The following is a 22,535-nucleotide window of genomic DNA, read 5'->3' as shown; positions in this document are numbered from 1 at the left end:
AGTGGATATAGCTAATCTATCGGAAAAAGATCAGAGTAATAATGGTAAAGATGATCTAAGAACTCAGGGAATGAATGAATGTATGGAGTGAGAAGTTAAAAAAATTTTTTAAAGGCTGGACATGCAGGATATAGAGGGTCTCAGGCTAGGGGTAGATTCATAGCCACAGCTGCAGGCCTACACCACAACTACAGCAACACTGGATCCAAGCCACATCTTCAACATATGCTGCATTTTGTGGCAATGCCAGATCCTTAATCCACTGAGTGAAGCCCGGAATTGAACTTGCAACCTCACTGACACTTTTATTAGATTCTTAACCCAGAGAATTTCACAAAATGTTTTTAACAAAGAGTTAGAAATTATAAATATCAAAGAGGAAGAATACAAAAACTAAAATTAAAAATAAACCAGAAGGAATCAATAGGAAAATAAATGAGAGAGGAGAACAAGTCAATGATCTGGAAGACAGAGAGTGATGGAAGTTATCTGCAAATAAACATGATATCAAAACCAGTACTTGTGAGAAGAAAAGAGCACAAATGGAGGATATTTAAAATTCATTTGAAATTTAAGAGATTAGCAACTTAAAGCAATCATGTATACATAGACTACTATACCAAAATCTCATGAGAACTGCAAAACAAAAATCTGTGATAGATATAGACACAAAAGAAAAAGGAATCCAAGCACATTGCTATAGGTAGTCATAAAATCACAAGACAAAAGAAAAAAGGACAGGAAAAAATTCCTACAAAAACAAGTCCAAAACAGTGAACAAAATGGCAGTAAGAATATACTGATAATTACCTTAAATGTCAATTAATTAAATGCTCCAACATTTAAAAGACAGACTGTCTGAATGGATACAGAAAAAGACCCATCTACTAGAGACTATTTCAACTCTAGGTAAACAGGCAGACTGAAAATGAGGTGATGGGAAAAGGTATTCCATGCAAATGGAAATAAAAAGAAAGCTGGAGTAACAACACTCATATCAGACAAAACAGACTTTAAAATAAAGACTATTGTAAGAGACAAAAAGGACATTACATAACACTCCAGGGATCAATCCAAGAAGAGGATATGACAATTAAAAATACATTTGCACACAAAATAAGACCACCACAATATAGTAAGCAAATGCTAAAAGTTATAAAAGGAGAAATCAACAGTTAACACACTAATAGTAGGGGGCTTTAATAACGCACTTACATCAATGGACAGATCGTCTAGACAGAAAATCAATAAGGAAACCAAGGCCTTAAATGACTTATTAGATCAAATAGAAATAATTGATATTTAAAGAACATTTTTTCTGAAACAAACAGAATAATCTTTTCAAATGCACCTGGAACATTCTCTAGGATATATCACATACTGGGCCACAAAGCAAGCCTCTGTAAATACAGGAAAATAGAAGTCATAACAACCATTCCTTCTGATCACAATACTAAGAGATTAGATAGTAACTATAACAAAAAACCCACAAACATGTGGAGATTAAACAATATTTTACTAAATAACAATTGGATCACTGAAGAAATCAAAGAGGAAATTAAAAAAAACACCTAGAGACAAATGAGAATGAAAAAGAATGATCCAAACTTATGGGACACTGCAAAAGCACTTCTAAGAAGGAAGTTCATAGTGACAGCAGTTTTAAGAAGGAAGTTTACAGCTTCCCACAGGAAACAAGGAAAATCTCTAACTTTACACCTAATGCAAGTAGAGAAAGGAAAACAGACAAAACCTAAACTTTGTAGAAGGAAAAATTTCATAAAGATCAGAGGAGAAATAAATGAAATAGACTAAGAAAATAGAAAAGATCAATAAAACTAAAAGGTGTTTTTTTAAAGATAAGCAAAATTGATAAACCTTTTTTTAATGAGTCTAAATAAAGGGAGAGGGCTCAAATTAATAAAATTAGAAGTGAAAAAGGAGGTTTCTAACTGACACCAGAGAAATATAAAGGAAAATAAGAGACTATGCCAATATGCCAATGAAATGGACCATCTAGAATAAATGGACCAATTCTCAGAAAGATAAAATCTCCCAAGACTGAAACAGAGATAAATATAAAATATGAATAGACCAATTACAAATACTGAAATTCAATCTGTGATTTAAAAACTACTGACACACAAGAATCCTGAACCAGACAGATTCACAGGTGAAACCTATGAACATTTAGAGAATAGTTAACACCATCATTTTGAAACTCCTCCAAAAAATTGCAAAAGGAACACTTCCAAACTCATTCTATGAGGCTACCATCAACCTGATACCAAAACCATATAAAGATACCATAAAAAAGTATATCACCTGCCAATATCACTGATGAACAAAGATGCAAAAATACTGAAGCAAACTGAATTCAACAATACCTTAAAATAATCATACACCTTCAAGATTTATCCCACAGATGCAAGGATTTTTCAATATCTGCAAATCAGTAAGTGTGATACACTGTATTATCAAATCCAAGAATAAAGATAATGTGATCATTTCAATAGATGCAGAAAAAGCTTTTGACAAAATCCACTGCCAATTTATGATAGAAAGTCTCCAGAAGGTGAGCACAGAGGGAACCTGCCTCAACATGATAAAGGTGATATATAACAAATGCACAGAAAAAAACATACTTTATACTCAACAGTGAAAAGCTGAAAGCATTTCCTCTAAGATCAAGAATTCCCACTCTCATCAGTTTCATTCAACATAGTTTTGGAAGTTCTAGCCACAGTGCTCCGAGAAGAAAAAGAAGTAAAAGGAACCCAAATTTGAAAAAGAAATAGTCAAACTGTCACTACAGACAACATGATACTATACATAGAAAATCCTCAAGATTATACTAAGAAAATACTAGAGCTCATCAGTGAATTTGGTAAAGTTGCAGGATACAAAATTAATATACAGAAATCTCTTGCATTTCTATATACTATTGACTAAAGATCAGAAATAGAAATTAAGGAAGAAATACCATTTGCCATTACAAAGAATAAAATACCTAGTAATAGGAGTTCATGTTGTGGTTCAATGGGATTGGTGGTGTCTTGGAACTACTGGGACACATGTTCAATTCCCAGCCCGGCACAATGGGTTAAGGATCCAGTGTTGCTGAAGCTGCAGCTTAGGTCACAACTATGGCTTGGATCTGATTCCTGGCTGGGAAATCCATATGCTATGGGCCAGCCAAAAGAGAGGAGAAAGAAGAAACCAACTAGGAATAAACCTACCCAATGAGGCAAAAGACCCGTATTCAAAAAACTATAAGATGCTGATGGAAGAAATCAGAGTTGACACAAACAGATGGAAAGATACACCATTTTCTTAGACTAAAAGAATCAATACTGTCAAAGTAAATATACAACACAAGGCAATCTACAGGTTCAATAAAATCCCTATTAAATTTCCAAAGACATTTTTAACAAAACTAATACAAAAAAAATTAAATTTGTATGGAAACACAAAAGACGCCTAAATAGCCAAGACAATCTTGAGGAAAACAAACAAACAAACAAACAAAAAGAGCTGGAGGAATCAGGATCCCTGACTAAAGACTATACAAAGCTTCAATACTCAAACCATTATTACAAAGGCACTAAACAGACACATAGATTAATAGAACAGGATAGGAAGCTCAGTAATAAGCCCATGCACCTGTGATCAATTAATCTACAACACAGGAAGAATATAGAATGGAGGCATCTCTTCAATAACTGGTGCTGGGAAACTGGAAAGCTACATGTAAAAGAATGAAATTAGAATGGTCTCTAAAACCACATACAAAAATAAACTCAAAATGCATTAAAGATCTAAGTTTAAGTTCAGATACTATACAATTCCTAGGGGAAAACATAAGCAGAACACACTAAGACATAAACTGCAGCAGTATCTTTTTGAATCTGATTCCTAGAGTAATAGAAATAAAAAAATAAACACTTAAAGGTTTTTTTCACAACAAAGGAAATGTCCAAAAAAACACAAAAGTTAGCCCACAGAATGGAAAATATATTTGTAGATAATGTAACAAACAAGGGATTAATTTCCAAAAGATAAACAGATCCTACAGCTCATAATCAAAAAAACAACTGAATGAAAAAATGGGCCAACAATATAAATAGATATTTCTCTAAGGAAGACATACAAATGACCAAAAGCCACATGAAAAATGTTCAGTGTTGGAGTTCCCGTCATGGTGCAGCAGAGACAAATCTGACTAGGAACCATGAGGTTGCGGGTTCGGTACCTGGCCTCACTCAGTGGGTCAAGGATCCAGCATTGCCATGAGCTGTGGTGTAGGCCACAGATGTGGCTCAGATCCTGTGTTGCTGTGGATGTGGTGTAGGCCATCAGCTGAAGCTCTGATTAGACCCCTAGCCTAGGAACCTCCACATACTGTGGGTGTGGCCTTAAAAAAAAGTAGTTCAATGTTGCTAATTATTATTATTTTTTTTTAGGGATGCAACTCTGGCATATGGAAGTTTCCAGGCTAGAGGTCAAATCAGAGCTGCAGCTGGTGGCCTACTCCACAGCAAAACAGGATATGAGCCATGTCTGGACTTCCACCACAGCGCACAGCAATGCCAGATCCTTAACCCAAATGAGCAAGGTCAGGGATCAAACCTGTGTCCTCATGTATACTAGTCAGGATCATAATCTGCTGAGCCACAATAGGAACTCCCTCAACACTCCTAACTATTAAAGAAATATAAATTCAACTATAATAAAGTATCACCTTACTCCAGTCAGAATGGCCATCACCAAAAGTGTACAAATAATAAAAGCTGGAGAAGAGGTGGAGTAAAAGCAAATTTCCTACACTGTTGGTGAAAATATAAATTGTAACAACCACTATGGAGAACATACGGAAGTTCCTCAAAAAAACTAAAACTAGCTTACCATATGATCCTGCAATCCTCTCCTGGACATATTATCTAGAGAAAATTATAATTTACAAGATGAATGCACCCCAATATTCATATCAGCATGATCTGCAATAGTGAAGACATGGAAGCAAACTAAATGTCCACCAAAAGATGAATGGATAGAGGATCTGGTGTATATATACAATGGAATATTACTCAGCTGTAAAAAAGAATAAAATTATGCCATTTGCAGCAACATGGATGGACCTAGAGATTATAATTTTAAGTTAAATAAACCAGATGAGGATAGATGTCAGATAGTATCACTTATATATGGAATCTAAGAATAAAGATTCAAATGAACTTATTTATAAAACAGAAGTAGATACACAGACCTAGAAAACAAAAATATGGCTACCAAAGGGGAAAAGGGTTGCAGAGTGATAAATTAGGAGGTTGGGATTAACATATACACGCAATTATATTTAAAACAGATAATCAACAAAAAGCCCATTGTATGACATAGGAAAGTAATACTCAATATTTTGTAATAACTTATAAGGGAAAAGAATCTTATAAAGAATATATATATATTCACACACAGATATATATATATATATATATAAAATCAGATCAGTGCTGTACACCAGAAACTAAGGCATTGTAAATCAACTATACTTCAGTAAATATACACACATATTTGTTTATAAAATAGGAGTAGTATATAGAATTTATATATAATCTTATAGTCTGGTAGGGGAACAAACACAAAAACAAATAATTGCAGTAAGAGTGATGTGAACAACAACAAAAAAAAAGAGTAATGGTGTTGAACAACAAAATAAATGAAATGAAAAATACACAATACAGGCTTTCAAGAGCAGACTAGGTGAACCAAGAGAAAATGATCAATGAACTCAAGGACAGGGAAATGTAACTCACTCAATCAGAACAGCAAGTAGAAAAAAATTAAAAAGTAAAGATAGCTTAAGGATCTTATGGGACCAGCATCAAGTGGACTCACATTCACATTACTGAGATTCCAGAAAGATATAAGAGAAAGGGACAGAAAACCTATTCGAAGAAATAATGGCTAAAACTCTTACCTGAAGACCCACACCAAGACATAGTATAATTAAAATCTCCAAATGTAAGAAAGAAAATCTTAATCATAGTAAGAAAAACAGTTTGTTACATACAGGGGAATCTCCATAAGACTATTAAATTTTTCATCAGGAATTTTACAAACCATAAAGTATGAGCACAGTGTATTCAAAGTGCTGAAAGAAAAAAAAAAAAAAAAAAAACTTCCAACCAAGAATAATATATCTGGAAAAATTATCTTTTAAGATTTTATAAATCAGAATTAAACAAAATGGTTTTCAAGATAAGTTAAAGGTGAAGGAGTTCAACACCATTAAAATTGCGTTACAAGAAATGTTAAGGGGATTTTAAGCTCAAAAATAGGGCTTTAAATATAGTAACACAATGAAACATATGAAAGTAAAAATCTCCCTGGTAAAGGTAAATGTATATTACAGGTAGATCAATCACTTATAAAGCTAGTATGAAGGTTAAAAGGCAAAAGAAGTAAATATTATTACACTTACAATAATTAGTTAAGGGAAAGATAGGATAAAAAGATATAAAATGTAATAACAAAACATAAAACTGAGGGAGTGGAAAGTAAAAATGTAGAGCTTTAGAATGTGTTCAAACTTAAGTTGTTATCAACCTAAAATAGACTGGTATAAATAAGTGGTTCACAAAGCAAAAACCTGTAATAAATAAACAAAACATGAAGTGAACGTAACTATACATGCCCTTAAGAAACTCATCCAACCACAAAGACAGCAAGAGAAGAACTACAAAACATCCACAAAACAATTAACAATATGGCAGTAAGGATATATATAATCATTACTTTCAATGTAAATGTATTAATGGCTTAATAAAAAGACACTGAGTGGCTGAATGGATTAAAAAAACAAAAGGAAAACGAGTCTTATGTATATGCTGCTTATAAGAGACTCACTTCAGATGTAGGGACACACACTTGCTGAAATGAGGAGATGTTTTATGCAAATAGAAATCAAAAGAAAGCAGTGGGAGCTAAACTTAGATAGAATAGACTTAAAAAACAAAAGACTGTAATAATAGATACTGAAGGAATTACATAACAAAAAAAGGGTCAATCCAAAAAGAGAAGATTTATACATATTTATGTAGTCAATACAATAGCACCTAAATATAGAAAACAAATATTAATAGATCTTAAGGGAGAAATAATAAAAATAGTAGGAAACTTTAACAATTGACTTACATCAATAGATCATCCAGATAGAAAATCAGTAACAAAAACCTATGGCTTGATACATTGTTCCAGATGGAATTAACAGATATATACAGAATTTCCATCTTAAAGCAACCAAATACATATATTCTCAAGTCCACACAGAGTATTTTCCAGTATAGATCATATATTAGGCCACAAAACAAGTCTTAGTAAATTGTAGAAAAAAAGACATGTCAAGTGTCTTCTCTTCTCTGATTACAGTGGTATGAAATTAGAAATCAGTTACAAGAAGAAACTGCAAAATTTACAAATATGTGAAGATTAAATAAGATGGCCCATTATTTGTTCAGTGGCAAAGAAATCAAAATAGAAATAAAAATACTTAGAAACAAATGGAAATGGAATATAACACACCAAAACACTTATGGGATGCAGCAGAAGATGTAAGAAGCTAGTTCATCGCAATAAATGCCATTCTTATGAAACAAAAATTTCAAACCACCTAATTTTATACTTCAATGACCCACATAAGGAATACCTAATGAATCCCAACATTAGTAGAAGAAAGGAAGTAACAAAAAATTAGAGTGGAAATAAATAAAATAGAAATTTAAAAGACAATAGATAAGATCAATGAAACTAAGAGCTTGTCCTATGAAAAGACAAGTTGACAAATCTTATAGCCCAACTCATTAAGAAAAAAAAAATGGAGGACACAAATAAAACTAGAAATGAGAGAGGAGAAATAACTGAAAACATGGAACACGAAGGATTATAAGAGACTACTAGGAAAACTTGTGTGCCAATAAATTTGACAACCTAGAAGAAAAAATTCCTAGAAATATAAAAACTTCCAAGACTGAACCATGAAGAAATGATTTTGCTGGTGAACTCTATCAAACATTCAAAGAACAATAAGAATAGGAGGAAAGACTTACGAACTCATTTTATGAGGCCAGCATTACCTTGGTCTTAAAACAAGACAAAAGCATCACAAGGAAAAAAAAACACAGACCAAGGAGTTCCATTATGGCTCAGTGGTAGTGAGCCCGTCTTCCATCCATGAGAACACAGGTTCAATCCCTGCCTTGCTCAGTGAGTTAAAGATCCAGCATTGCCATGAGCTGTGGTGTAGGTCACAGATGTGGCTCGGATCCTGCATTTCTGTGGCTGTGGTGTAGACTGGCAGCTACATCTCTGATTTGACCCCTAGCCTGAGAGCTTCAACATGCTATGGTGTGGCCTTAAAAAAAAAAAAAAAAAAAAAAAAAAAAAAGGGAAAAAAAGGAAGAAAATTACAGGCCAATAACCTTGATGAATATAGATGCAAAAGTCCTTAACAAATTATTAGCAAACTAAATTCAACAGTAAATTAGAAGGATCGAACGTTATGATCAAGTGGAATTTATACCAGGGATGTAAGAACAGTTCAGTGTCCACAAATTACATGATTTAATATAGCATTAACAAAATGAAGGATTAAAAATCATATGATCATCTCGATACAGAAAAAGCATTTGACAGAACTCAACCTCCATTTATGATAAAACCTCTCAACAAATTTGATATTGAGGGAACATACTTCAATGTGACAAAGGCCATACATGAGAAGCCCACGGCTAATATCACACTTAACAGTGAAATGTTCTGTTGAAAGCTTTTCCTCCAATATCAGGAACAAGACAAGAATACCCACTCTTGCTACTTTTAAAAAAGATACCATTAGAAGTCCTAGCCCAGAGCTCCTGCCGTGGCTCAGCGGTTAACGAATCCAACTAGAAATCATGAGGTTGTGGGTTTGATCCCTGGCCTTGCTCAGTGGGTTAAGGATCCGGTGTTGCTGTGAGCTGTGATGTAGGTAGCAGATGCAGCTCAGATCCTGTGTTGCTGTGGTGTAGGCCGGCGGCTACAGCTCCGACTGGACCCCTAGCTTGGGAACCTCCATATGCCCTGGGAGCGGCCCTAGAAAAGGCAAAAAGAACAACAACAACAAAAAGTCCTAGCCCGAAATTTTAGGCAAAAAACACATCCAAACTGGAAAGAAAGTAAAATTGTTTACTATCTGCAGATCATCTGATATTATATATAGAAAACTAAAGATGGCAACAAAAATTATCAGAACTAATCGACAAATTCAATAAAGCTGCATAATACAAAATAAACACAAAATTGAGGCATTTCTATATCCTTATAATGAACTAGTTGAAATAGATATTGATGATTGCATTTACAATTATATCAAAAAGAATACCTTGAAATAAATTTAACTAAAGAGGTGAATGATTTGTCAAGTGAAAATTGTAAGACATTAAGAAATGGAAGTCACAAATAAGTGAAAAGATATTCCATTCTTATGAATTAGAAGAACATTATTAAAATGTTCACACTACCCAAAACAATGTACAAATTCATATAATCCCCATTAAAATTTCAATGGCATTTTTCACAGAAATGGAAAAATCCTAAAATTTGTATGAACTACAAAATACTCCAATTTGCCAAAGCAATTTTAAGAATGAAGAATCAAACTGGAGGCATGATACGCCCTGATTTCAAACTATATTACAAAATAACTACAATATGAATTAAAAAAGCATGGTTTTTGGCATAAAAGCAGACACACACATCAATGGAATAAAATAGAGAATCTAGAAATAAACTTACACATACTTGGTTAATTACAACAAAGAACCAAGAATATACAATGAGGAAAGGATAATCTCTTCAACACACTGTTAGGAAAACTGTATATGCATGGAAATGGATGAAACTGGATCACTGTCTTAATCATACAATAATTAAATTTGATTAAACACTTGAAGATATGAAATCATGAAAGTCCTACATGGTATGCTTTTTGACATCAGTTTTACTGATGATTTTGGATTTGTCACCTAAAAGCAAAAATAAATGTGGTAACTAATTAAAAGATTCTGTACATGAAAATATAATCAACAAAATGAAAAAGCAATCTACAGAATGAAGGGAAATATTTACAAATTATTTATCTGATAGAGTAAATATCAAAACTCATACAATAGCTAAAAAATAATCTGATTTTAAAGACGGGCAGAGGGGAGTTCCCATTGTGACACAGTGGGAAAAAAAAAATTCGACTAGGAACCATGAGGTTGAGGGCCGATCCCTGGCCTTGCTCAGTGGGTTAAGGATCTCGTGTTGCCGTGAGTTGTGGCGTAGGTCACAGATGCAACTCGGATCTGGGGTTGCTGTGGCTGTGGCATAGGCTGGCAGATATAGCTCTGATTAGATCCCTAGCCTGGGAACTTTCATATGCCATGGATGAGGCCCTAAAAAAGACGACCGAAAAAAAAAAAAAAAAGAGAGAGATGGGCAGAGGGTCTGAATACACATTTTTCTAAAGACATATCAATGGGCTACAGGTATATGAAAAATGCTCAATGACACTAATCATCATGGAAATGTAAATCAAAACTACAATGAGATGTCACCTCACATGACTTTTTTTTTTTGGTCAAAATGTCAAGAAATAAGTATTGCTGAGGATGTGGGGAAGAGAGAACTGTTGCACTCTCTTGGTGGGAATGTAAACTGGTGCATCCCTTATGGAAAATATTATTTTCCTCAAAAAATTTACAAGTAAAACAGCTGATTCAACAATTCCATATTTCTGAGTATTTATCTGAAGAAGACAAAGACATAAATTCAAATAGAGGCACCCTCCTGTTCATTAGAGCATTATTACAATACTAAGACATAAAATAACCTAAATGTTCACTGATGAATAAACGGATAAATGAAAATGTGACACACATATGCACAATATATATACATACATGTAAAAATGTTTAATAGAATACTATTGACCCATAAAAAGTTATGAATATTTTCCATTGCAACAATATGGATGGACATTGAGAACATTACGCTGAGTGAAAAGTTGAACAAAGAATGATAAATACTGTATGATCTCACTTATTTGCAGGAATTAAGTAGGTTCCTGGTATGGCTTAGCAGTAACAAACCCAACTAACATCCATGATGACATGGATTCGACCCCCAGCCTTGCTCAGTGGGTTAAGGATCCTGCATTGCTGTGGCTGTGGGGCAGGCTGGTAGCTACATCTCTGATTTGACCCCTAGCTAGGGAACTTCCACGTGTGGCCCGAAAAAGACAAAAAGTCACAGCGATGTAATGTACAGTATGGTCAGTATATTTAATAATACTGTATCACATATTTGAGAGTAATTAGAGTGGATTTTGAAAGTTCTCATCACAAAAAAAATTTGGAACTTTGTGTAAAACGAAGGATGTTAACGGGACTTACAGTGGTTATGGTTTTGAAATATATAGAATCATCAAATCATTACACTGTTCACATAAAACTAATACAATGTTATGTCAATTATACCTCTGATTAAAAAAAAAAAAAGATTATGGGTATGAAGACAGCCTGTAAATACGAGCAGGATTTTCAGGCTCAGCATTCAGACCAGGGGTTACTTCCAAATGCCCAGGTCAGCCAGGGGCAAACAGAAATAGAAAGTTGTACAGATCTATAGAAGTTAGCCTCCAGAAGTCCAAGTTGAGAATAAAGACTCAGGCAGAAACAGCCCAGTCACATAGGAACCAACCCAGTATTCAAGCTAGATCTGAGGAAACTATAGAAACAGTTTTTTTAACAAGATGAAACAAACACCTTTTCAAAATCTGGAAGAAATGTGCAAATTTATACAAAGTGTGGGGCTGGTTATTCTTTACCATTATTTTAGTCACTTTTCTCAGTGTGTGTTGGGGAGGTTGTGTGAGTGACTAAGAGAGAGAAGGTGCCAAGATGCTTCCAGAGACAGGCAGAACTCTGCAGGTATTGCTATTCACAGCAAGGGCTGAATTCCTCACTAAACCTTTTTTTTCCTCTTTAGCTTCCTATCTTTGACAAATATCTTGAATACCCCTTGACTCCTTCACTTGATTTTTCCTTGTCTGTATCTCTGCCGAAAAAGACAGTGATAATTATTTAAATAACATGCCTATTTGTCAAAAGGCATTTAGCCATATTATTTTCCCCCTTTAATGAGTTAGGAGTGATGTTGGGGAAATTTTACATTTAGTTGGCATAAATGTTCTTGGAAAATTAAAATAAAGGCAAAAGATGACATTTTACAAGGTTGCTTTCCATTCTTAACATAATGAACAATTCAGTTACTGTTGAATAGCCCAATCTATTTTATTTCTTTGAATAAATTCCTCTGCAAGAGCCGACATCATCCATGTGCTTCCAAAGCAGAAAGTAATTATCATCACAATTAGCTTTTACGAAGATGCACATTTTCCTTATGATATTGCTTCTCATCTTCACCTTCCTCCCTAATTTGTATTCATATCTTCAAAGTGGCTGTATAAAAAATATTACCTCTTCTGCATCTATGTATATAGCTGTTGAGAAACTCTGTAGAGACATTAAAATATAGATAACTGTTGCCTGAGTCACCGAAGTTACATTTTAGCCAGTATGTAAGGTCAAGGTATATTGTTAGGGTCTTTTGAGATTCAGAAGAAATTTCAGAAATACAGATGTTACTTCACTGAGGAAAAAATACTTCAGATATTTATGGAAAACAAAAGGCTTTGAAATTGCTACTTTGACCTCTATTATTTCCTGATCCTTCATCGTCTTTTGAGAGGGCCAAATACTTTAAACTATAATTGGACATTGCTTTAGAAAAGATGGGAAGCAAGTAGAAAGTTGGATAGATGAGACCTCTTACCTTCACTATAACGTCGTGGAGGCAGGGAAAGAGGGTTCCATCAGAGATACTAGCAGTCCTTTAAGAAATTCCAGGAAGATTGATATCCAAAGGGCTAATGTTAATCACTTAACTCTCAGAGTCACTGTCCAGAATTTCCTAGAGCTCCCACCAAGTGGCAGAGAAGGAGAGGGCAGAAAAAGATATTACATGTGTGTGTGGCTCAATTTTTATAACCCTAGCTACTTGGTCTAAATTCATGTGCGTGATAGTGAGGAGCTCTCTCAGAATTTGGAAAACAGAGAAATAAGTTTTGAAAAAATTATCAAATCCATCCCAAATGATGAGAGATTCAAAGTCATCTTGAAGAGAGAAGTTGGCCTCCTGGGTAGAACAAGATAAAAGATATTAATGAATCTAAAAAAGGTTTATTCAAAACAGGGATTAATTATAAAATATAGAAAAGCAAGTCCATTAGGCAATTAATGACAGCAGCTCCAAGCTCTGTCCTGGGGAGAGAGCACATTGATAAAAGATTCACTGTGCTTGGTTTTGGTAGCCCATACCTCTCTATTCTGATGAGGGATGTGATGATTAGAACCCTGATGCAGTTAAATATTGAAATGCTGAACTAATGCATTAGTTCAATAGCAGGTCTCTTTGCCGTGATTTTGTGTTCACTCATCAGAGTCAGGAATATAATTTTATTTTGCAGGAGGTATTTTTCTTTCAGGGACAGGAGGCCAGCTAGAGTACAAATATGTTTAGTCTTCTCTTGTAGTACAATTATATCCCTGATGTATAGGTCCCTACTGCTGACAAAGTCACCAGACAGGCAAAGCTAAGGAATGACAAAAGTGAAACCAGCAAAATGAGTGCCATTTTAGAGGGTCTTGCCTTCTTGCCTTCCTGCCTGAGAGCTTCTCTGACAATCCCTTAAGTTCGGTGCATTGAATAAAATAGAAAATCTAGTTCAAGTTTTTTGAGCATTAGCTGCCCACACTCCTTGCTTGGCACCTGCAACAGACATTGCACTTCCTTCACCACAGCTTGATGTCAGTAAATTGGTTTTACCACTTGCAGGCTAGCAGACCCAAGTTCAATTAGGCAACAAATTCACTTGTACAATCATTTGGCTAAGTTGTGTTCTGGAGGGGTGGGGTGACTTTAAACCATCCATTAATTTTCTTTAGTAGCTAAAGATTTATTTATATATTTTTTTAAAACCTTTTTTCTTAATTATTTAAAAAAACATAAGTGGTCTAAAATTGTCATATGGACACAAGTGATTACATTGTAAAAATATTTAAAATTCAGCTATGTGTCATGTATAATACAAGTAGATAAAGCAAATATATATGCAGAGATTGAAAGTTAACAGTGTAAAATGATATACTGAGCAAATAATAACCAAGATAAAGATTTCATATCTATATTGATATCAAACTAAATAGATTTTTTAAAAAGAGGCATTATTGGGAGGAGCAAAAGTATACAGAAAAAATACATGCTCTTTATAAAAAGCTCTAATAATTCTAAATATGCATGCTTCAGTAAACTAACATCAAGCTTTAAGAAGCCTAAATAACAGAACTAAAGGGAGAAACTGTTCCATCTTGTATTACAATGAGAGAATGAACAATTCTAAATTAATGATAATCCAAGTATAATAAAAAGAATATATAAGAACGGAACAATTAGCAAGTTTTACTTAGTATAAACATATTGAACACTTCATGTTAGGTCAGCAAATACATATTTTTCTCATGTACCTATGGGTCAGTTAAAATGGATTATATTAATCTGAAAGCCTCAACATAGTAGGAAATGAAGATAATCATATAAATGTGTTTCTGACAGTACAATAAAGAAATGTTCATTTAAAAAATATCTTAGGAGTTCCCATTGTGGCTCAGTGGAAACAAATCTGACTGGTATCCATGAAGATGTTGGTTTGATCTCTGACCTTGCTCAGTGGGTTAAGGATCCAATGTTGCTGTGAGCCGTGGTGTAGGTTCACAGATATGGCTTGCATCCCTTACTGCTGTGGTGGCTATAGCTCCAATTCGATCCCTAGCCTGGGACTCTCCATATGCTCTGGGTGTGGCTCTAAAAAGACAAAAAATAAAAATATAAAAGATTCAAAAATGGCTTAAAACCCTATAAATGTTTAGAAATTCAAACACATTGTTAAATAGTTCATAGATTAAAGAAAAGTCATAATAAAATTTTAAAACATTTAGAACTAATGGATAATGAAAAACCTATATATCAGGACATATTGAATTTAACAAAAGTGGGTGCTTCAATGGAAATTTATATCCCTAGATATTTAGAAAAACATATTTAGAGAAAATTTTTAAAAAACACTGTTTAGAAGAAGAAAAAAGCATGAAAACTAATGTGTTACATCTCTCTGAAGCTTGAAAGACAAAATAAACCCAGAGATTAAAAGATATAATAAAAATAGGAGTGTAAACTACTGACAGAAAATATGTAAGATTAAGTCTAAAATTCTTTAATAAACATACATAAAATGACACTTTTGGTGATGTAGTTAGAAAAATAAATATATAATAACTTTCAAAGTGGACATGAGATAAAAATGAATTTAAAAAATAAGTGAACGCTACCAACTATTTGCCAACATTTTTGTGAATTTCAATGAAATGTACAAACATGAAAAAATATATTAAAACTTTTTAAAAGTTATGTAACATACTTTAAACTTATCTTATCCTTCCCTATCTTTTAATAGATGAAATAATCTCCTACCCTTAGTTTAGTTAACCAAATGCATGGACAGTATTTTTTTGGTAACTCAGTTTTTTCTACAGTTTCATTTTAAAAGATTCTATTTAGGAGTTCCCATTGTGGCTTAGTGGGTTAAGAACCCAACATAGTGTCTGTGAGGATGTGGGTTTGATTCCTGACCTTGCTCAGTGGGTTAAGGATGCAGTGTTGCAAAAGCTGCAGGATAGGTTGCGGATGCAGCATGGATCCCAGATTGCCGTGGCATAGGCTGTCAGTTAAAGCTCTGACTTGACCACTGGCCTAGGAACTTCCATATGCCACGGGTGTAGCCATAAAAAAAATAAGTAAAAAGTCCTATTTAAAGATTTAGATTTGAGTGGATCAAAGTAAAATGGCAGTAATGTGTACTAGCTCTCCTAAAATACTTAACCTTTATAAAAATGAAAATTCTGACATAGGAAATGTTGATAATACTGTTATAATTTCATGAGTTTTAAGGGAAATTAACCACTTTCAATAATAAATTTATGCTAGTTCTATTTAAACCCTTTAGGTAAGTTCGATTTTTCATCTCGATGATGGTAACTGTTCTATTTTTGCTTATAATATGTATTCATCAAGATCTCATTTACTATAGCATCTTGTTTCTGCAATTTCTTTATCATCTTCTAGAAATAATGAAAAAAGTGACATTATCTTAAAGAGTAGAAATTAAGGGTTTTTTTGTTTGTTTGTTTGGTTGGTTTTTTTCTCCCTCTCTTTAGGGCTATACCTGCAGCATATGTAAGTTCTCAGGCTAGGGGGATGAATTGAAGCTGCCTCTAAGACCTATGGTACAACTTGTGGCAATGCTGGATCCTTAATCCAATGAGTGAGGTCAGAGACCAAACCCATGGATACTAGTTGGGTTCTTAACCTACTGAGCCATAACAGGAACTCTGAAATTAAGGTTTTCGATGGTTTTGACAGACTCCCTCCTTGACCAAGCTTTGTTTTTTTAGCACTGAGATATAACTGACATGTAACATTGTGTAAATTTAAGGTACACAACATGTTGATTTTATACACATATATTGCAAAATGATTATCATAACATTAGTTAATGCCTCTATGTCAAACAATTATTTTTATAGTTAGAATATTTGAGATCTACACTCTTAAATTACAAGTATATAGTATTATGAACTATAAATGCTATGTCATACATTAGATCCCCATAAATTTGTCTGTTTATAGCTCAGAGTTTGTAACATTTGAATAACATCTTCCAATATCTCCGAATCCCCAATCTCTGTTAACCACTCTATTCCATTTTTGTGAGTTTGGCTTTTCTGTATTCCACAGATATATGAGAACATACAATATTTGCCTTTTTCCAACTTCACTTAATATAATGCCCTCAAGTTTCATTCATATTGGTGTAAATGGTATTTTCCTTTTTTCTCATGGTTGAATTCCATTGTATGTGTATACACACACACACACCATCTCCTTTATCCATTTATTTCCTGATGGACTTCGAGGTTGTTTTCATGTATTGGTTATTGTCAATAATGCTTCAATGAATATGGGAGGACAGATATCTCTTTGAGATCCTGTTTTCCTTTCTTTTGGCTATTTATCCAGAATAAGGATTGCTGGAATATATGGTAGTTATATTTATGACTTTTTAAGGAAGCTTCATATTACTTTACATAGTGGCTGTACCAATTTACATTCCCACCAACAGTGCACAAAATTTCCTTTTTCTCTACGTTTGCCAGCAGTTGTTATCTTTCTGAGGATGCAGTTCTAACAGCTGTGTGTTAATACTGTAGGTTTGATTAACATTTCCCTGATTGGTGTGTGTTGTACTTTTTTTGTTGCTATTGACCACTTAAATGTATTGGGAAAAACATTGGAGTTTCTCGATCCAATTTTTAGATGGTGTGTGTGGTTGTTTTTTGTTTTTTTCCCGTTTTGAAGTTGAGTTATATTGAGTTCTTCATGTACTTTGGATAATAAATCATCAGATATAGAGGTTGTAAATATTTTCTCCCATTGTATAGGTTGACTTTTCATTTTGATGATTTCCTTTGCTGTGCAGAAGCTTTTTGGTTTGATATTAATTCCTCTTATTTTTTCTTTTGGTATTATATCCAAAAAATCATTACCAAGATTAATGTGAAGCAGATTTTTCCCTATTTTTTCTTCTAGGAATTTGACAGTTTTATCATATTTAGTTGTTTTACAAATTTGTTTAAATTTTAAAAATTTTTACTGAAACATATTTGAGTTAACTTTATGAGTAGGGTAAGTCATGAGTCTTATTTCAATTTTCTGCATCTGATTATCCAATTTTCCCAACAGTATGAGATTCTTCTTTGTTCAGCAAGTATTCTTGGCTTCCTGGTCAAATATTAGTTGACCAAATATAGGTGATGGCTTGTTTCTGGGTTCTGATTTGTGGTGGTAGTTTCCTATCAGGAAGTATGATGCCTCCAGCTTCGTCCTTCTTTTTCAAGATTGCTTTGGCTATTTGGGATCCTGTGATTCCATAAAAGCTTTAGAATTTACTAATTCTGTGAAAAATGCCATGGGAATTTTGATAGGGGTTGCACTGAGTCTATAAATGGCTTTGCATATGATGGATATTTTAAGAATGTTAATTCTTTCAATTCATCATCATGGGATGTCTTTCCATTTGTTTGTCCTCATAACCAAACTTTAGTGAGGCTCCTCTGAGGTCACTTGACTAAGCCTAGACATTAGCCTGTCTTTAGCAAAAATCTTCCTTCAGTGCAGTTTAGATACTAAGGTGGATGATTTTCACTAATCAATTTTCTCATCCCCACCCTTGAAGTCCTCATCATTTGCTTTTCCTTGTATTGGGGGTAAAGCTAAATCTTTATACCCTTTTGCACTAGCCTTGAATAATCTTCTCTATTAATGTCAAGAATAACTTTTTAACCATTTTTTAAAGAAAAAACTAATTAGCAGTATAAAGTTTGATTTTACATTTCTAATTATGAGGACAGTCTAGAAAAACAATTATCCTTAATGTATGTCAGGATTCCTGTTTACCAAAAGTAAGAGCTGATTTAGCGTATCAGTTAAGAAACGTGATGAAGGTACTAGCTATGTTATCTGTGTGACCTTGGACAAAGTTTTCAAACCTTTAAGACTATTTCATTTGAAAGAAAAACAAGAAAATAACCTATTTCCCCAGCCCAGTTATAAGAGGAGTGAGGGATGTTTGTGAGGCTGTTTGGTATAAGAAGGACTTCTATTGGTATAAATCAAGTGTAATTTTATTCATCTGTGGTATCTTGTTTATTGGGGGAAGGGGTGTACATAAGAAAAATAGAACATATTACAATAAGCAGAAAATGGCAGACAAAAACATATAGAACACAAGAAAAATTTATAAATTGAGATTAAATTATTTCAGGTGAAAATTCATCTTCAAAATCAATGTCATGCAGATAAAACACCCTGAATTCAGGTATTCAAACATGCAGAAATGGTACCCTAGGGTCACTCAAGGCCAGGAAGAAATCTGTGTCCACAGAAGCCAGAGTATAAAAACCTTCTATCCAGGAGATTCAAATACAGTGCTCAGAAGAGTATTGCCTCAGTAATTGAGCCAAATTATCTATCAGCTGAAACCTGTTCTGGTCCCAACTACCAATCATTTAAAACAATCCTTCAAAGTATCAAATATGATTTCAAATATCTTCATAGCAACTCAGAGCACCCAGCAATATTAAAATGCAAAATGCTGGTCTCCTACTGAGAGTTACCAGATGTGCAATGAAACAGAGAAATACAATTCATCACCAGCAGATAAATCAACCAATAGACCCAGAAGTAACACGGATGGTAGAATTGGTACAGAAAGATTTTAAAACAGCTATGAAAGGTGGACTCCTTATGCTGAAGCATGAAGGGGAAGCAGAAGCATAAGGGAGTGCTAGGAAGACACAAATAACCTAAATGGAACGTCTAGGGATTAAAAATGAAGTTAATTAACATACAATATCAAAGCAGACATGTAATCCCATTAAAATCAGTAACCTGTGAAGGGATATTCCATCAAGCTGTTGAGAGGCAGTAGAGACAACTCAAAACTCAGGGACTCAGAAGCTATAGTGCAAGGTTCTCTGGACTTTCAACTATGGATCTCTGTTTGAGGTCCTTACTATGCTGTGCCTCAGTTTCCTTCTCTATAAAATTATTGTAGTAATAACACCTTCCAACAGACTTGCTCTAAGTATTCAAATGTTTACTATTGGCAAAGAACAGAGAAGTTTGCAGGACACATATTTTCAAGGCTCTGGAAACAAAACAAAACACAACCTAGCTATATTCTTACAAACATAAAATAAGCAATTCCCTCTCCACGTACCTTCACTTTCATACTGGAGCATTTTTTGAAGCCACAGGCCCTGATGCAGGGCCTAAAGAAAGCTGGCATTTCCTTTGCCCCGCTGGAGGTCAGGAAAGTCAGAGGGCCCTAGGCTAGAGAAAGGGGTTAGTTCGTCTCTGCCTGGGCAGTCTCCGAAGCTTGTGGGCGGGCCAGCCACGATTAAAGGTCTTGAATGTGATTGGTCCTCCAATCATCCACTAGCACAGTTGGCTCGTATTATCATTTGGCTCATAACATCTGTTGCCTCGATTCCTCACACAGTTCTAAGGTAGTCACTCAGTGCATAGAGACCTTTCCACTGGTATTTCCCTGTTATTCTGCCCTCGACCTTGACTAACACTTTGTACAGCTCAAACATGGCTTCAGGTCAAGTATAGCTCTCCCACTAGTCTAGAAACTCAGCGAAATTTTTGAGCCTGTCTGCAATTGAGTTTATCAGTAAAACAGTTTCCCAGCCCCAATTCTACAATGGAAACTGCTGGAAAGCATTTTGAAGGCCAACCCAAGTAATTCAGACTTAATTATTTGGGGGTGGGTCCCAGGCATTTGTCTTTGTGAAAAGCTCTACTGGAGACTCTCACATGAAGCTTGGGGTAAAATTGGCTGTTTTAAACCAAAAGCCTCACCTGAAAAAGGGCACCTCTTTGGTCCATCCCTACCTCATTGTGATGCAGGGAGGCAGGGACTCTAAAAATAAATTGAACAGATTAGATTAGAACTACCTGGAGATGGCTTAATTATCCCAATGTGGCTGCAGATTAGAACTACCTGGAGAGGGCTTAATTACCCCAACGTGGGCCCCTTTCCCAAGATTCTCATAGAATGATCAAACTTGGAGCCGGAGGGAGTTTCCATTGTGGTGCAGTGGGAATGAACCAGACTAGGAACCATGAGGTTGTGGGTTCGATCCCTGGCCTTGCTCAGTGGGTTAAAGATCTGGTGTTGCTGTGAGCTGTGTTGTAGGTCGCAGATGTGGCTCAGATCTGGTGTTGCTGTGGCTCTGGCGTAGGCTGGCAGCTACAGCTCCAATTAGACCCCTAGCCTGGGAACTTCCATATGCCATGGATATGGCCCTAAAAAAAAAAAAGGCAAAAAAAAAAAAAAAAAAAATTGGAGCCCTAGCATGGGTGTTCTGAAGGTCTCAGTATGTCCTAACATGATCAATGTGGAGAATTTCTGGGAGCTGGGCTATACAATGAGGAAGAGATCTAGAAAAGATTTCCTGCTATCTCAGATTTCTTTAAGAAGGCACTTGCCATCAGCAGCTGCAGATCTGCAGCACCCATCCCCTGCCCACCAGCAGAGCTCAGGGTGAAAATTCTGAGTGAAGCACTCTGTGCTCTGGGAAAACTGAAAAAACAGGTCTTCAGGTAGTCAGATATTTTTAGGAAAAGATTTTATGTGCCCAATTCTTGCATCTCTTCATACCTGGAAAAACATTAAAATCTTTCATGGTGATGTCTGCTCCTTGTGACTAGCAGTAACCTTCAGGGGGTCAGCAACAAACTTTTGTAAAACGTGTACAAGGCATGCACCTCCCCCTTTATCATATCATAATAGCCCCCTTTCCTAGTTGGGTGGTATTTCAGAGGTATTTCAGAGGTAGCTGTAGGTAAGGATAAAACAAAGAATGTTGAGATCATCTGTGAATGTGGTTACCTCCAAGGGTGAGAACCATGAGTCCTGCAGGCTGTGAAAACTCAGGATACTGGCCCTGATAGCAGAGGTGCACATCAAAGGAATGATTTCAGTGAGCCCAGCCTTCTTTTGTCCTGCTACTGGTCCACTGTTGCAAAAATTCCCATATATTGTAGCTCCTCCCTCACCTCCTGGGAGCAACTTCTCAGGGCTACTTGAGATGCTGTCTCCAGGGTTTAAATCCTAATTTTGCCCCCCAAAAACCTTAACTCTCAACTTTCAGGTTGTGCTTTTTTTTTTTTTTTAAGTCAACATGTGGATTTAAAGAGAATAAGTTCATGCAGTTTTAGGGTCTTCCTCAGGGTGAGGAAATATGGGTACTGAGTTTTAAATCATAGGGAAAATTTCCTAGTTTATGGGAAACTTTTGATGCATTACAGTAAAACAGTAATTTATGCAATTTCTTGGAAAAAAAATTTAAACAAGAAGGGCAGTAAGAGAGATTATTGGAAAGGAAATCAGTTGAAAATGATGAGAGTTTAAGATGATCCTGGATGTTCCTGTAGGAAGGAAGGTCTTCATGGCTGACTGCTCCAGGCAATGGCTGTTTCCGATACGCCAATGAAATGATAGGGAAATATTTTACTTTTCAAGGTAAAATGGGGTTTTTCAGATTTCTGAGTGGCAAAAGGAAAACTTAAAATATTGTCGCTGAAATTCAGCTCTGTCTGCCTGCCTGTGCCGAATTGAAACACAGAGTTTTGGATAAAGGAGAAAAAGGTAGCTTTATTGCTTTGCCAAGTAAAGGAGGGTCACAGCAGGCTAATGCCTTAAAGACTGT

General features: G+C 35.0%; 1 long non-coding RNA gene across 2 annotated transcripts in view; it reads right to left on the bottom strand.

Annotated features, from left to right (window-relative positions):
• LOC106504613 overlaps nucleotides 1-20,855 on the bottom strand; it is an 86,799-nt gene extending 65,944 nt beyond the window's left edge. The window contains exon 1 of one of the 2 annotated variants that reach the window (XR_002346599.1): nucleotides 20,036-20,855. This is a non-coding gene — a long non-coding RNA (uncharacterized LOC106504613). The remainder of the gene's footprint in view (nucleotides 1-20,035) is intronic. The other variant, XR_001298241.2, reaches the window with a different exon arrangement.

The sequence above is a fragment of the Sus scrofa genome, chromosome 8 (assembly GCF_000003025.6).
Source record: "Sus scrofa isolate TJ Tabasco breed Duroc chromosome 8, Sscrofa11.1, whole genome shotgun sequence".
NCBI lineage: Eukaryota > Metazoa > Chordata > Mammalia > Artiodactyla > Suidae > Sus > Sus scrofa.
Note: the sequence above shows the minus strand (reverse complement) of the source record. Positions and strands in the feature narration are given on the sequence as shown.